Source organism: Dasypus novemcinctus, chromosome 17 (assembly GCF_030445035.2).
Source record: "Dasypus novemcinctus isolate mDasNov1 chromosome 17, mDasNov1.1.hap2, whole genome shotgun sequence".
Classification (NCBI taxonomy): Eukaryota; Metazoa; Chordata; class Mammalia; order Cingulata; family Dasypodidae; genus Dasypus; species Dasypus novemcinctus.
The window spans coordinates 61,738,878-61,749,803 of record NC_080689.1 but is presented as its reverse complement, the minus strand read 5'-3'; the positions used below and the strand labels follow the sequence as shown (position 1 = coordinate 61,749,803).

General features: G+C 41.4%; 1 long non-coding RNA gene across 3 annotated transcripts; it reads left to right on the top strand.

Moving 5' to 3' along the window:
• Positions 1-720: 720 nt before the first annotated feature.
• LOC139436765 (uncharacterized) lies at positions 721-8,769 on the top strand. Of its 3 annotated transcripts, none has more exons than XR_011646154.1 (2): positions 721-6,736; positions 8,030-8,769. It is a non-coding gene; the product is annotated as an uncharacterized lncRNA (long non-coding RNA). The 3 variants fall into 3 exon arrangements; XR_011646153.1 differs by having other exon boundaries at positions 8,020-8,769; XR_011646155.1 differs by having other exon boundaries at positions 8,016-8,769.
• Positions 8,770-10,926: the final 2,157 nt, after the last annotated feature.

The following is a 10,926-nucleotide window of genomic DNA, read 5'->3' as shown; positions in this document are numbered from 1 at the left end:
TTGTCCTTGAATTATTTTTTGAGAAGAAGCTGAGAACCTAGATACTGGTTCTGATCACACTTCAAGACATTGACCACACATAAGCAGGGGGACCAATGGTGTGCCCTGGTGTGCTCCTCAGTGTCCACCTCCACAACCAGCACAGGCTGTCACACAGCAGGTCCTCAGTAAACACTTGAATGAATGAAAGCCCTTGGCTTGTTAATTTTTTTGGTTCCATTTTTCTTTATTAAAAAGACATGGAAAAACATTTGGGTCCTTACTGAAAATGGAATTTTTCTTGTTTCCATTTCATTATTGTTGATGCAGACCTTGCACATCTCTGTTAGGACATGATACTTTATTCTGATTAAAGAAGGATCATTCTTTGTTCCAAACACAACAGTCTTGAATACTCTCTCAGGAAAATTGGCTATGCTCTCCCTAAATCAGTTCCTTGTTTCCATTGCTTAAGGCAGAATTCTGAGTGGGATAAAACCTGGGGTTGAACTAAGGTGACATTCTCACCTTGTCTAGGTAAAAGGCTCGTGAGGAAGCAGATGCATCAGCATTTTGAACTTCTAAATAGTTCTAGTATCAGAGGTTAGAAGACTTGCTTCCTCCCGGGGTCAGCAGCACTCTGGCTGGCTGACAATTCTCAGGTTGCTTGACTTTCTGATCTTTTGAAGATGCCCTCTCCTTTGTCTTGCAGCTTCCATAGACTTCCAGATTCTAGCTCCTCCCCTTGCCTTTTGCTCGTTTATCTCTTATAGCCATTGTGTGCATGCACAGGGAACACTATGCAGAATTCTGGAGACAAGCCTCTGCAGTGTTCCTCCTCCGTAAACTTCCTCTGCTTTCAGTCTCCTGAAGCTCCCATCCCACTTGGACCTTGCCTGAGCTCAGTGAGACTGTCATGCCCCATTTGAAAACCCCCTTCTTGCACGACCTGATCCAGAAAGAGCCTCCAGGAAGAAACGCAGGGGTTAGAAGGCTTCCTTGTCTCAGTTTTGCTCTGCCTGTTCAATATCTAAAAACAATTATTTCATGTATTTTGTCCAGTTCCCTCATTGCTTGCAGCAAAAGGGCTAGTTGAATTATTCCACCATAACCAGAAGTGCTAATTTTGTCTTTGATGATACCTTTTCTTGAACAGAAACTTAATTCTATGGTACTCATGTTTATCAATCTTTTACTTTATGGCTTCTTCGATTTTTTTTTAATCAATCTTAGAAACTCCTCTTCTGTGCCAGGATTGAAATAACGCTTTGCTATATTCTAGTTCCTATATTTGTTTATTTTTACCTTTATATGGTTAATCACCTGGAATTTGTTTTTGAGACTATTGTGAGATAGTCATCTACTTTTCTCAAATATTAAATCATAACCTGTTCTTCAGTCATTTGGAAAGCCAAGTGTTAATGGTTTGCAGTAATTAACAAGCTGTAGCTCAGTTACCATCATATGCACTGGGGAAAGGCTACCCCCTCCCTCATAAGCCTATATGTCTAAGGATATTGCACTTCCCTGCAGTTTAAACAAAGAAACCAGGTAGAGGCAGGAGTAAGGGAGACAGAGATCTTGGCTGTGTGCATATCAGAAGGAGAGGAAAACCTTCAGTGCCTGCATGTCAAAGGGAGATAAAGAAACCCTTTACTCCCTACAGATCTAAGAAACAGCCAGTCCTCCAGCTTTCCAAGAAAGCCTAACTCCCTATCCCACTACCCTCTAGCCATACAAGGGAAATTTTTCACTTCTAGGGCTCCCCATTGGCCCCTGCACCTCACTGGGTCCCTCAACCCTCTCCCACTGACCATCATTTCCCCACCTAGGAAAGTTCCGTATCAATTGAAAAATTCAATTCCCCCCCTTCCAGGAGTGGGCTGAAGTCTCTCTTCAGACCCCCACCATGGTGGTTTTGGGGCTCAAGTCTGTTCTTCAGACCCCTTCCGATGGGAGAGCTCCTCAGTCAATTCTCTGCCTGTGGTCATATCAGTCTCCGTGTCCCAGTGAGCACTGTTTTTCTCCAACACCAACTCTATCTAATATGAAATGTATGAGCTTGTTTCTGGATTCTTGACTGCATTTCACTGAGCTCACTTTTCCTTTATTGGAACCACACTGTTTTCATTGTTATATCTTTATGTTTTGTTATCACCTGGGGCAAGCCCCTCTGGCTTTTTCAAAAATTTCTAGCTCTGTTTTTGGCCAGGTCTTGGTGACTGCTGAATTTCACTGAAGGGCCACAGGTGGCTGGCTGGAACATTCCTACATGTTTTCTTTATTGCTCCTTTTTCTGAAGTCTGTTAGTTTTATCACAAAGGAGTCCTCCAATCTTTTGCTAGAAAGATAGAAGCTCAGCTGCCAGTCTTCTACTGGCCTAGTGGGGTAAGGAGACACGGCATTTTACCATTTGGTATAGAGATGTGTCCTGAATCCCTCTGCTTTCAGCCTGGCTGTGCAAACCTCTCCTGGTATAAACCTCCTTTCTCTTCTGTAAGGGGCTAATGCCTGGTTACGGGAGGTAGAGGAGTGGATGGGTATGTCTCAATGGTCTCCATAAAACCCTTATAAACAGTTTTCCTGTTTTCAGCCTACCCTGCCTTTAGAGGTAATGGATACTTGTGAATTGTGAGCTTGCCATTGTTTTATAGCATGGACTGTCCCACTTTTTACTCACTCCCCCCATTACTGCTAAATCACTTACCATTCATTTACCCATTGCTAGCCTCCAAACTTTTGTTGCCATTTCTTGTCTTCTGTTAATTCCTCTTCCATTGTCTTCATCCTTATGGGCTATTCTCTTCTTTATTCCTTTACTGTCATTATAATTGTTTCTGGGAGGAAGCAGCTACGAATGTATATATTTAATCTAGCCCTTTTAACTGGAAGTTCATGATATTTTCTAATAAGGTATTAGGATACCAGGGAATGGCATTGAATTTTGTCTATCTCATATGTAGCCACTTTAACCAATATAGACATCATAATTTTTATTCATTCTCATGTTTTTTTCTAGTTAATTGCATTGAGTTTTCTGTGTAAATGAAATTCTATGCCAGTAATGATAACCATGTTTGTTCTTTTCCAGAATTTAGACCTTTTCCTTTTCCTTTTGTTGTTGCATTGGTAAAGCTTCCAGAACAGTGTTGCCTGGACGGAGTGATAGTAGACCTTCCTGTCTCCTTCCTTCCACTAATGTGACTGTTTCTGGTTTTGCACTATTGCTTATTGCTTGTTGTTGGTTTTGGATAATTACCCCTTATAAGGTAAAGAAAATTCCCTTCAGTTCCAAATCAACAAGAGTGTATTTTTAAAATTAGGATTGAATGTTGAATTGTACAAGTGGTTTTTCAATGTCTATCAAAGTACTCATCATTATCCCTTACCCTGTGAACATATTGATCACATTAATAGTTTCCTAATGATGAATTATCATTGCATTTCTTGAGTAGCAACCTCTTTGGTTATGGTATATTATTCTCTTAGTATGTTGCTGGATTTGAATTCCTGATAGTTTAGTCATTGCTTTCTTTTTTTTTTTTTCATTTACTGTTGTAGAAGAGGAGAGAGATTCAATTATTTGCATATAGAAAGGCCAGGACTCTGGAATGATCTTGGGAAGGAAAAAGATTTCAGTAAGGCCAGCAGGACTCAGGACTTGTCTGTTCAAAACCCGAGCTGCAACAAGATTTTCAAGTTCCTTTTGCACAGGGTGGGGAGTCACATGGTGATTTTATGAAAAAAAAATGACTTTCTTTGTTGTGTTTGCCTGAGTACCAGATAGCTTTTGAGTTAGCATAAAGGTTTTAAATTAACATATAGCCCAAATTCCCTCTGGATGCAACTTTGAATACACATCCTTTCAGAATATTCAAAGTCTAAAGGGCCTATATTACTTAATTGAATTTCTAGGCACAGTTGGATACAGAATTAGATAATTTTGAATTCAAACACAGGCTATATTTTATTTCCCCTTGAAGCAAAGTTTAATTTTATTTAAGATTCGGCATCCCTATTTTGAGAATCTCTCTGGACTGACTGGTATGTATATAGAGTTTGCATTGCTAAATTGTTTCCCAGGACTGGAGTGGTTGCCATGATTATCAAGGGCAGGGCTGCACCTTCTCACTGTCCCTCAGGCACAACTTAGTTTTATCTACGAAGAGATAAACAGCCTCCCACCCATAGCCTGGGGGCCACTGGCATTTACCTGCATTTCCTGTGGCTCCAGATCCATCTACTAATTTTATTTTACCCTTCCAGGGTTTATACTTTTGTCTTTAAGAGGTGATGAAGGGCGATGCTCTCTTTTCTGTAACTACTTCCTGCTGGCCTTGGCTTGTAGTCATTCCGTAATGTAAGAAACAAAGATTAGATTAGTTTTCACATAAAGGAAGAAAATATTTTTTAATGTAACCTGGCAGCCTACTGCCTCAGTCTCCCACTCCCATGTTAAGCAGGAAGAAAGGAAATCAGCTGAAGCCAGTGCTATAGGCAGCCAAAAAATGCCCAAGAAAGACCTAAGTCAATACCAATTCAGCACTAAATTCCATTCCTTATTTGGCAAAGAGGAGCAGGTAAAAACTAAAATGGTTGGAATGTGATGATGGAAGCGGTGAATCACAAACTTTTATGCGGGAAAGTTAGATCTTCTCCGATAGGCTGTCACTTCTGAAGTATCCAATCTGGAGAAAGAGAGGAAGGGCTTGCGTGCTAGGCTTAGGGCTATAAATTGTGGCATTTTTGTTTGCTTGGTGCACCAGCCACATTTTCTGGTTGTGTGCCCCTTCTTGCAAGATTGAGAATAAATTCTTTTCTTCTCCACAATCGGGTGAGCCTTATTTTCTTCCAGAAGAAGATTTTTTTCCAACAGGTTTGGGGGCTCATCTGGGATTCTGAGCCTTCAGAGAGCAGACCCCTGGAGTGGACGAAGAGAAGGCACGCCCCACTGTTTAAGTGGTCTTGGACTCCACCGGCAGGGGCCCCACTTCTTGCAGCCAAGAGGCCCAAGAACAGATGCTTAGATCTGCCAATTGTGGACCAGAAAAAGGGAAGGGAAAATCTTCCTCTCGTTGGCCAGGTGACTCCATGCATGGACCAAGGTAACAAGAAAGTCTATTAAATATTACCTTGGTGGATGGGAATTCTAATGAGTCTGAGGTTCACTGTGTGTGCCTGAGAATTGTGACATACGGTGGGAAGTGAGTGCAGAGTCCCGATTTGCATTTCCCTTCTCCCTTGAGGGAAAGGTCCAGAGACGGACAAAGCAAAAGATCCATAAGAAAGAGACCCAGACAAGATTCAGAATGGGAAATAGAGGCAGTCGGTCAACTGGGAAAAAGCAGAAGGGGGTATGTGCAGGATCCCCCAGAGACATTCCTCCAGATACTCCACTAGGGAGGATGTTAAGGCATTGGACCGATAGTGATTGGACCAAGGGAAAAGACAAGAAGAAAATGATTCAATACTGCTGTTGTATCTGGACCAAGGAAAGTATTTTACTGCCTGGTGTATTCTGGCCAAAATATGGGTCAGATGAGGATTGGCTTTGTGCTGACCTTGTACTGTATGTTAATGGAAAAATACCCTTCTCCAAAGAAGAGTCTGACTATGCCATGTGCTGGTTAAAGGGAAAGGGGGCCACTTTCTATCCTGTGAAAGCTGAAAATCCAGGCTCCAGGATTAAGCTTGCAGAAACTAAGGCTGCAGAAACTAAGGCTGCGGAAACTATGGCTGCAGAAAGAAAAGCTGTAGAAACTAAAGCCTGGGACCCCCTGTCTAATCTCCCTCCTCCACATGTTCCCCCTCTCCTCCCAGGAAAAGTGTCATTAGACATGGAGGGCCCAATAGAACCCATTCTAAACCCTTGGGAACTGGAGAATCAAGCAGAGTCAACAGCCACACCGGTTACCACCCACCAACAGCTGAGGAAAGAACTGGAAGAGTGTAAGAAAGATATACACAGTTTTCCATTCGCCAGAGCATCTGAGGAGAAGAGAGTGAAAAAACAAAACTTCATTCAGCCATTGTATCCACTGAGAGAAGTCCCAATGGGGCCAGGGGAGATTGGCTATGTCAATGCCCCAGTGACAAGTACTGAAGTAAGGAACTTCAAGGAGGAGATGAAATCTCTAATGGAAGATCCAGTGGGGCTGGCTGAACAAGTAGATCAATTCCTGGGTCCTAGATTATACACCTGGCCTGAACTTATGTCCATACTGATATCCTCTTTACGGGAGAAGAAAGAGGAATGGTGTGGAGGGCAGCTATGAAGGAGTGGGACAGGCAGCATCCACCTGGACAGGGGGTGATGGCAATAGAACAGAAGTTCCCAAACACAGACCCTAATTGGGATCATAATGACCTGGGTGACAGAACACAAATGAAAGATTTTAGAGACCTCATTATACAGGGGATCAAATTGGACATACCCAAATCTCAAAACTTGAAGAAGGCCTTTGAAGTAGCCCAGGAGAAGCATGAAATGCCCTCTGCTTACCTGCAACGATTGAGGGACCAAGTGAGGAAATATTCTGGGATGGACCCTGAAGATCCTGTGGCTCAGGGAATGTTAAAAGTCAGCTATGTAAAAGGTTCTTGGCCTGACATCCAGAAGAAGATTCTGAAAAAAGAAGGATGGATGGATAAGCCATTGGAAGAGTTATTGAGAGAATCCCAGAAAGTGTTTGTAAGAAGAGAGAAGGAAAAGCAGAAACAGAAAGCAAAGGTGGTGATTAGCAAAGTCGATCAAATGGTAAGAAAAAGACTGGAGCTGGGTCAGGGAGGGAATAGGCAGAGGCAAGATAAAGATGCAACTTGATCTTATTTAGATAAGGGGACAAGGAGAATGCAAGGCTCTGCATGGTGCTCTGACTGGGAGGATGGGTCATTTCAAAAGGGATTGCCGGAGTTTAATGAAAGAGAGTCCGGTAATTCCCCTCATGAATTTTGAGCATTCGGGGGGTCTGAGGCTCCTCACTTCTAAAGCCCACTGGGAGCCTTTAGTAAATCTAACGGTAGGCCCATGTCATAAAAAAATTACATTTCTAGTGGACACGGCACAGCCTGATCCTCTGTGACTTATCTCCCCAGAGGAACCAAATTTTCTGGAAGTTCCCTTACAGTCTCATGGATAAAAGGAGAAGGATTTGAGGTCCCCATTCTTTCTACCACTAATATTTGTTAGGTAGACAATCAAACTGTAAGCCCTTTGTTGTACATCCCAACCAGGTAGAAACATGGAGAGACGCATCATTTCCTATATTTGTGAATGAAATGCATGTGTTTCCTGGGCCTATAGATGACAGACTACCCTTAAAACCTGATGAAGAAGGGAGGAAATATATAATCTTATCCTTCCTTTTGATCATACACCATTATATATTGGAAAAAGTCCTCCTTGCATGCAAACAAAAAATTGGACTATGGTTACCATGACAAATAATGGTACAAAATTATTCATAACTTTGTTTCCTTCATATAATTCTTCAGTAACTGAAAAGCAAAATGATAATTGTCCACCCAAAAATCCTGAAAACAGGGATGGCAGGAATGCCATATAGGAAGAGGATCTGTCATTTTTAATGATTCCTATTGAATAGTGAGGGAAAGTGCTTCTATGGAGACCCCCAAAGAATATAATGGTAGATTTATATGGTATGGACTTAACAAGGGTCAACAAGTTAGACATATGCAATATCCTCTTTCAGAATCTCTATTCTTGGGTGAACAAGTGGTATATACTAACAATTTTACTGTTTGGAAATGTAAAGGAAAATGTTTACCAACCCCTTGAATTAATGACACCTATAGTCTTAATATACATAAAAACTTGTGGAAAGTATTTCTTGGAACTGCCCCTGCTTATGAATGGATTGATAATTACAGTCAAACAGGTTAATATCTACAATTAAATCAAATCTATCCATTGAAAGCATGTGTCAGGGATCCTTTCATATTCATTATTGGAAAAATAACTATAAAAGATAATGCCTTGTTTTATAAAAATGGTGCCTTGTATACTTATCTGTCAGAAAGTGTTTTGCAGGATTGAGACACCATCACAATAGCCAGAAGATGACAAGGTATATGGATTCCCATGCAAATGAACCGAATATGGCAGTCATCACATGAAAGTCAGCTATTGCTACACATGGCGCAAGAAATCATGAAATGGACAAAAAGATTTATTGGACTCCTAATAATTAGTATAATGGGACTAATTGGAATCATCAGAGCTGCTGCAACTGCTGCTGACGCTTTGCATGAGACTGTTCAGACTCAATAATACGTGCACAATTGGCATAAAAATGCTAGTGATTTGTGGCATAGCCAAGAACACATTGATGAACAGTTTAATAATCGGGTTAATGATTTAGAAATAGCTGTTTTGCATATTGGAGATAAATTGTATAATTTAAACTTGTTAAGGGGATTGAAATGTGATTCGAATGAAAGCCACTTTTGTATTACTCCTCTTGCCTGTAATTCATCTGATATAGAAAAAAGATTAATTATTTGCTAGGCCAGAAAAGTAATATCTCTCAGGAAATAATTGACTTAGAAAGAAAAATATTAGAAATGTCTCAAAATCAAATTCATGTAGCCAATATCAAGGATATTTTCTCAGATGATTCACATATTACAAAATTTAACCCAGTTACTTGGTGGAAATCACAGCATTTCCTGTCAGCTTTAGGAATAGGGTTAATCATATTTGTTCTGTTGCTCATGATTCTTGCCTGTGCTGGACACTGCTTTTGAAGAACATTGCAAAGCATAATAGCCAAGAGACATGCGAATAATCTGGTTCTAGGAAAAGCACTTCAAACACTTCCCCTAGTCGAAGAGCTTGGCTGGTAGTCAATGACGGGTAAGACTCTCAGAGGAGGGCAACCTAAGACAGGCACAGTCACCTCGACTAAAACAAAAAGGGGAGATGTTGGAAACTGAGGCACAGTGGCCTCACAAGGAGAAACGTGCTGTCTCCATGCTAGTACTGTCTCCATGCTAGTGCTGTCTCCATGGCTATGCTTGCACTCTCAGGAATGCAGTAATTAAGAGTTCCCATCAAATGGGATGAAGCAGTTAAAGGCTGAAAGAAAAGATGAGCACATACCTTTTGTAGTGAATAGAAAACATAGACTTTATACCTTCAGATGAGATTTTTAAAAATTCCTTAGACTATGGGTAATTCTGACAGTTAACTGCATGTTACTGTTTGTTGTCACATAGGCTATGTGTTGCTCCTTGTTCTCACATAGGCTACATGTTCCTGCTTGTTATCACGTAGATTGGGGTATATAGAGAGCTCCTTGTAAACAATAAAGTTGTCTGATGAGTCTCTACTTGCAGACCCCCTGATCGCAGCTCTCTTGTTCTTTCTTTTTCTTTCTTTCTCTTTCTTTCACTCTCCTTTTTTCTTTCTTTCATTCCTGATACACTACAAGCCCAAATCTCCCACAATCCCCAAAGAAATTGGAATCGCTGTATTCTCTGAAAAGGAAGTAAAAGAACTAGAACAACTGGGGCAACCTTAGATAACCAAGGGAAGTGGCTCCTCCCAGACAACCAGCAGTTTTTGAATAAGCAAATAATGAGGGAATTACTAGCAGTTTTACACCAAGGTAGTCAGTGGTGAGTAGAGGGCATGTATGACCTCATCCTCAAGCATTTTGGGTGTATGGGCCTTTCTACTATAGTGACACAAATAAGTGAACCATGCCTAATGTGTCAGAAAGTTAATCAGAAAGTCTTAAGGAAGCAAGTGCCAGGGGGCAGAGAGCCTGGTCTCAGACCATTCCAGAGCATTCAGGTTGATTATACTCAATTGGCCCATGTAGGTCGACCAAAGTATGTTCTGGTAATTGTGGATCACCTGACAGGGTGAGTAGAAGCATACCCTCTTGCTTCAGCTACAGCATCAGGGACTTCAAAAATTATCCTTGAAGAAAGCATTCCTGGATATGGGTTAGTAGAAAACATAGATTCAAACAATGGTAGTCACTTTACATCCAGAGTGTTGCAAAATATTATGCAGGGTCTAGGTGTCACATGGAATTTCCAAACACCCTGCACCCACCATCCTCAGGGAAAGTGAAAAGAATGAACCAAACCTTAAGAAAACATCTCTCTAAGTTGGTCTTAGAAACCAAATTACCATGGGTTAAATGTTTACCAGTAGGTCTGTTAAGAATCGAAACTGCCCCTAGGAGGGAACTGGGAATTTCTCCTTATGAAATGCTTTCTGGTCTGCCCTTCCCTGGGAAGCCTGGAGAACTCCCCTCCTTTGAGTTGAAGGATCTCTTTCTTCAAAATTATATACTGTCCTTGACTTCTACTTTGTCATCCCTCAGACATCAGGGTTTGCTGGCTCAAACTGCCTCTTGAATTTGCAGTCCACCAACAGTAACCTGGCAGCTGGGTCCTAATTAAGTCGTGGAAAGAGTCCAAACTCCAAACGACGTGGGAAGGACCTTATCAAGTCTTGCTGACAACTGAAACAGCAGTCCTAATGGCAGAAAAAGGCTGGACTCATTACACTCGAGTAAAGGGACCAGTACCTCAACTGGACAATACATTCCCAACAACTTCGTCTGAGTCTTGGACAATAATTTCTGCCCCAGATCCCTTAAAGATCACACTGAAAAAACAATGACTGGGGGGCGGTGGGAAGGGAATTGAGGAGTGTATTGTCCTAGTCAACAATTGCCCCCATCCTATCAGACTACCAAAGGAGAAACTCAGACCTTAATTTACAGATGAAAATAATCTTACTAGCCATGATGTTTCAAACCCAAGAAGCAATTAGCCCCATCAAATTAGTTAAAAATGTGACTGAAGGTCTGGAGTCCCAGATGGCGCAGTTTGATGCCTGCCAAATAATAGACTGTGGGAATTTAGAGCACCAGTGCTGGCTGAGTGGGAAAAATAAATACCTATGCC